Consider the following 7,017-nt stretch of genomic DNA (forward strand, 5'->3'; position numbering starts at 1 on the left):
ATGTATGGTGTCAATTAGGGGTCAAGATACATTTGGAAAATAGACCCATCATCAATTATTGAAATTATCAAACTTTCCCTACTGTACTGTAGTGTTACCTTTGTCATAATTCACATAATGGAACAAGTGTCTTTTTAGATTCTCTCTTCCTTTCTATTGATCATTTAATCTCTCTTGTGCCAAATCAGCTTAATAGATATTAATATTGATAGGGCCTAAGAACATAGTATAAATATTCCAGCTTTTTTCTTCACAGTCATGGCTACTTTTGGACATGCGATTTTCCATAAATATTTTGGATTTTTTTTTTATTTGTAGTCTTCCTCCTACAAAGTACTCGGGATTTTGATTGAGATTATTTTGAACCTATTAATTAGTTTGTGGAGAATTTGCATCTTTAAAATTGTCTTCCAATCTCTGGATATATTTTTTTAAAATATACTTTATTGATTTTTTACAGAGAGGAAGGGAGAGGGATAGAGAGTTAGAAACATCGATGAGAGAGAAACATCAATCAGCTGCCTCCTGCACATCTCCTACTGGGGATGTGCCCGCAACCAAGGTACATGCCCTTGACCGGAATCGAACCTGGGACCCTTCAGTCCACAAGCCGATGCTCTAGCCACTGAGCCAAACTGGTCAGGGCAGGATATATTTTTTCTTCCATTCAGTTAGGTCTTTACTTTCCTTCACTAATGATTTGTGATTTGTCATGGTTCAGGTTTTGGTCATCTTGTGTTAGATTTATGCCTAAGTATTTCATATTCACAAAATCTATTTTAAGTGCAATATTGTTATATTTTGTATTTTATTTCTTTGCTGCTGACATAAATAAAATATGATTAAATTGTGTATGTTGACCTGGTATTCAAAAAGACTGATAAATGTATTAATTTTTCTAGAAGTTCATCCAGAGACACTTTTGAATTTTCCATGTAGACATGGCATAAGTGAGTAATGGAAGTTTTGTTTCTTTTCCAATTTTTATTATCCCTTTCATTTCCTGCCAATTGTACTTGCCAGAGCCTCTGGTACAATAATCAGTAGGAATGGTGAGAGTTAGCAACCTTGTTCTATTCTATTACTATCAAATCAAAGTAAAATAAATGTTTACAAATGAAAGAACTTCATTTTGAAATGTGCTGAAAATAGAGACAAAATCTCTTAAAAGAAAAAAAAAGCAAAAAAGAGGTACAGTTTAAGTTCTTAAATATTCATAACTGTTTTTTAGCTTATTAACTCATTTACTTAAAACAATCTTGTATGCATACAAAAATAATTATAGCTTATATAAAATTAAGTTTATTACTAAAACACTAGATTGATATGTATCACATTTCAGACAATACAAAAATGTCAAGAAATAAGTAATGCCAAGAAATAAAACATATCCGTCCCTTCTCAAGTTGTCTACTTTTAATTTATTGACTTTACCAGTTGGTTTCTAACTATCAACAAGCACACTAATGCTTAGTTATAGCACAAATAGCAGTATGTCATTTATATCCAATACAATAGAGACATTGTGAAGAATAAATCCCAGAGCTTTGCAGGAATGGAAAATAAAAAATAAAAAAAAAGCTCGATGAATAATTCCACTCTACTTAACTGAGAAAATGATTCAACATCTACAAACAGGAAAACATATATATATATCAATCTCTCCACATAACACAATTCTCCAAATTATTTCACTTGTGAAGAATAGACTTAGCAATCAAAGCACAACATATAGAAGAAAAATTGCATTGTTTAGAGAGTATATTAGCTACTCTGACTTCCAGAAAAGTAAAACAAAGATGATACACTGAAAAGCAATTCAGATGTAATTTGCTACTGGCTTCAGCTTTTACACGTCATCTCTACATAGTCTAATTCAGAATTTCATGCCCTCCCTCCCGCCACACACACAGGAAGAATTGGATTAGTCTTTAAAAGCATTTTATATGTTCTCTGAAGCATTTTGTATGCCACACTACAAAGGTTTCAAAACACTAATATAAAGATATTCTTCTAATTTATTCCACTATTATTAAATTGAAATTTGCTGAAGAGCTACAGACAGGGAAAAAATAGAAATGGATTCCTCTCAAAAATGGAATCTGACCACTTGATATTAAATTGTCAGGTATATCAAAGAGTTCACTCAATATAAAATCACAAAGTGTGTTATATATGTATTCTGATGCATTCTTTCCCCTACACTCTATTTGGTTTCTATTTCTGTCATTAAAAAGTATGACAAAGTTAGTAGCTGACACAACACCAATCTATTATCTCACAGTTCTGTAGGTCAAAAGTCCAATTCAGTTCTTAACAAGTTATAGTCAGTGCATTGGCAGACTTACATTCCTTTCTGGAGGCCCTGGGGGAGATCCATTTCCAGGCTCATTTAGAACGTAGGCAGAACTCAGTTATTTGTGGTTGTAGGACCCATTTCCTTGCTGACTATCAGCTGAAGATCATTCTAAACTTCTAGAGGTTGCTGCATTCCTTGTTTCATGGCCATTTACTTCCATCTCCAAACCAGCCAGCCATGGGGGTTGAGTCCTTCTTATACTCAGATCTCTCCTGTCTCTTCTTCTATCCAACCCCTCTGACCCACTCTTCTACCTTCCTGTCCTACTTTTAGAGATTTATGTGGTTACCCTGATAATCCAGGATAATCTCTCCATTTTAAAACAATCTTCATTGCCAAAACCGGTTTGGCTCAGTGGATAGAGCGTCGGCCTGTGGACTGAAGGGTCCCAGGTTCGATTCCGGTCAAGGGCCGGTCAAGGGCATGTACCTGGGTTGCAGGCACATCCCCAGTAGGAGATGTGCAGGAGGCAGCTGATTGATGTTTCTCTCTCGTCGATGTTTCTAACTCTCTATCTCTCTCCCTTCCTCTCTGTAAAAAATCAATAAAATATATTTTAAAAAAAAAACAATCTTCATCACATTTGCAAAGACCCTTTTGCCATGTAATGTAACATATTTTACAAGTTCTGGGATTAACATCTTTGAGGGCTGTTTCTCTGTCTCCCACACATCCATCTAGATTTTCTGTAATTTTATTAGATGTTCATTCCCTTCCTGTTTCAGAAATCTAATCTATAGTGTTAATTTCTCTTTTAAGGTACTGAGAAATACTAGCCTGCTACAGTAATAAAGAGATAACTTACAGATCACCTAAATCCTCCAACAAATGTTCAGACACTGAGTTCCCAGGTAGTAGAGGAGAACTATGCCTTCCTTATTTGCAGGATTGTATATGGACAAATTAGATAGTGGAATATCTCTATAATATCATGACACATGATTGCCTGAATATGACTTTGCACTACTAATATAGATTTGAATTGGGGGGTTTGAAGAAGAAAGCAAATATGATAGATTTCAGTTATTTACAATGCATGGTTTTAAACCCTCCCCAGATACATTATTTGAATAATGTATAAAAATGCAAAATTCTGGCTTCATCCAAAGCCTATAAAATCAGGATTTCTGAGAATGGTCAAGAGATTTTTATTTTAGGAAGCACCTTATGGGTCCCTTACGTATTAAAGTTTGCAACCTTACATGTGAAGTTTTGCTCAATTCGGCCACCGAAATAGCATATGGAATGTAGGCAGATTTGTCCCAAATCATTTACTAAGTAAGTACTATCTTGTTAACTGTAAAGATATAAATGACTAGATATAAAATCCAGGCTTTTGGCTTAAAAATAATGTTAATTGCAGAAAACTTAGCATATAGAAGATCCTTGACAAATGTTAATTCTTTTCTGCAATTGTAATGGGGCTGTGTGAGCTAAAATGAAGACAATAACCAGAAAAAGCATAGCAAATAGGTCCTGAGAAACAAATCCTTCAACATTACACTCTTAGTTATGAATGCAGGGAGGAATGACACAGAATCTCAGGACCAGTAACAAGTGGGATGCGAAATCAAGTGAAGAAAGTCTCAACTAGTTAAACTACAAAGGGAGATGTAAGAACAAAGCAAAATCAGGCAAAATGACTTAAAAGATTATATGTGGGTTTTGAAAAATGGTAACTATTATGTTACCACAAGAAAAAAAATATGCTCAAGCCATGTAACTGTTATAGCCGATTAAAAGTGCTAAGGCAAATACAGTTTACTTGCTTTACATTAGAAACAGAATCATGCTATGAATAATTGGTAAATGCACTTGCCCAAACCCCATTGCCCTGAGCTCTGAGTATAAAAGTAGGGGCCTTGTGTATGAGGAAGATTTGGAATTCCTGACAGCTCTACTTTACCATTAGGATGTGAGTGGCGGAAAGGAGGAAAAGGTCAATAAGTCTGCCTAGATACCATTTGTCTCAGAATAACAATGATATACTGTATAGCGCTACAGGGTTGAAATCATTCTGGTTAAAATAAGTGGTGGGGGGAGGTTTTTAGAGAAGACATGTGTTTTGACAAATTCCTATTTAATGGCCTTGCCCACAGATAACCAAGGATGCTCTCATTGCTAAATACTCTCCTGTGAAAACCACAGAAGACAGAGTATTGCTGACACCAGGTGTCCACCTGGGAGAGACAAGACCACGCGGAGGGATCCCAAGCTCTCTCACAGAACAGACACGCCCACCAAAAATCGTCTCCAGTCAGAAATACACATCACACTGTATCTAGAATGGCTCTCAGCGTTCTGAAAAGGTCCCACACTTTCAACCTCATTATGGGAAATGGGACACAATGGTTTAGTCTTTGCCTCCCCTTCCCACAACCACTTTGACTCCTAAGCGGATATTTCTTACCACTACCTTCACACAGGCATTAACTCCATTGAGGTGGAAACACTAACTAACACATGCAATTGGGCTCTTCTTGGACACATTTAACTGCTTTGCCTCTCTTGATTACCCAAGTGTAAGGAAGTGTCTAGGCCAACACCTTCACACAGGCACTAACTCCATTGAGGTGGAGACACTAACTAACATGCGATTGGGCTCTTCTTGGACACATTGAACTGCTTTGCCCCTCTTGATTACCCAAGTGTAAGGAAGTGTCTAGGCCAAGAAAACAGAAAAATTAACTGAGTAAAATGTGCATTGAGAGAGGAGGAAGACTTATGGTGACAGTGAAGCAGTGGGACAGACAGACAGACAACAGGTCAAAACAGAGGGTGGAAGATGTAATTTACAGCAGGACAAACATCTATAGACCACATGGCTTTGGTTTTTAGGTTTTCTCCACCTGTGACAGCTCAAACAGCAGGTCAGAAATGACAATGAAACAATATTGGGGAAAAAACATACTGAAGTAACCTGAAACAGATTATAATTGAAAAAGTGGTAGTAATTCTATGTATTTAATTAGTATTTTAATCCACTGATATATGAATTTCTTGAATACATGTTTTTATTTGACTTTTCTTAAGAATTTATTTCTCTAGTTGGAGATATGAGTCAGCACTGTCATCCTTTCTGGTTTAATAATGAAAATTTTTCAGGTATGAATGGTTGTAATTTGAATTATATCAGTTCACATAGGTAAAGTTTTATTGTAATTACCTCACAAATATTAAAATTACATTTCTGATATCTAATCTCCATAAGCAGTTGTAAAATTTGACTACAGATTAAGTTAACAAAAAAGGCGATCTCAATCATTCCAAAGAGCTGACATAGTGTTTTTCTCCGGATTTATTCTCTGCACGGGGAAGTAACACATTAAATTGATTAATTAAAAAAATTAGAAAATAAACCAACTTTCCAATTTTTTAAAATAAAGTGAATAATGAAGATTAAACACCATACAGGACTAGCTATAGGAAGTGGAGAATTTATGCTTAGAAGGCAATATAGAATTTTAAACAATCACACCAGGAAATAAATAATTATTTGAATAAATTTAGAATTTCAAAAACAAAGTAAGACCAACCAAATCCAAGGATAATTGAAACAAGCAACTAATTTTTTAAAAATAGGGGAAAAGTTCACTAGATCATTATATCCTTGAAAGGTTTCTTTGAAAAATATATATTGTAATTTTCCTGTCATAGCTATTTTAGAATTTTGCAATTAAATAACTTATTTTAAGAAAATACAAGATTAATACAAAAATATTCCTACCAGTTTCTTTGTTAAATGAATGTTTAACTTTCTTTGTTAAAATGTAATATTTGTTCTGACTAAGATTTGTCTTTTAAATGAATAAGCTTTGAATTTTTTTCTAAATTAAAAATAGTTACTGAACATTCAGGTGAGAGAACTACCACTGGTATAACTGGTGCTTCAGGCAGCCCCTTGATTGGTTCTCACTTTGGTAATGCCTCACTTGACTTTGTTATTTTCCACAACCAGCTTTCATGTTAGGCAACAGAAAACTGATGCTGTGAGTCCAATCCAGTTTGATTATTGGTTTTAAAGTATCAGTATAAGTGTTTCGTGAACAGAACTATATCATTGTAGGATGGAAATTTTGCAACCTCCCACAAGTAAAAAGAAAACAAAATATAAGAACTATTTCACTTTCAGTTGAAGATAATCTATCTGTCTATCTTATTTCTTCCCTTTATTCAAAGATAATTACCAGTTATTACATTTAGTGCACTGTGCTAGGTATCTATATAATAAAGAGGTAATATGCAAATTGGTCCTAACAGCATCACAGTAATGACCAATTTGCATATTAACATGCCAGCAGGAGGCTGCGCGCACAGCAGGAGGGTTTTCTGTGCCCAGGTGCTTGCGGTGGCAGGAGTCAGGCCTGTGTCCCAGGTGCCCAAGTGCCGGAAGTCAGGTCTGGGTCCCAGGCGCCCGTAACAGCAGGAGTCAGGCCAGTGGCACAACGGCAGGCAGTAAGTCAGGCCTGTGTCCCAGGCGTCCACAGCAGGGGGAGTCAGGCCTGGGTCCATCACTAGTTAGAAGGCATCTCTGGGTGAGGACCATCACCTCAGCCAGACCTCAAGATGGTCACCTGGCCTGGCCTGGCCCGTTCTCAGAGGCAGCCCCTTTCCTCCATGTTCACTGCAGAGGACAGACAGGGATGCCTAAGAGGCTG

This window comes from Myotis brandtii, unplaced genomic scaffold (genome assembly GCF_000412655.1).
Source record: "Myotis brandtii unplaced genomic scaffold, ASM41265v1 scaffold154, whole genome shotgun sequence".
Taxonomy (NCBI): domain Eukaryota; kingdom Metazoa; phylum Chordata; class Mammalia; order Chiroptera; family Vespertilionidae; genus Myotis; species Myotis brandtii.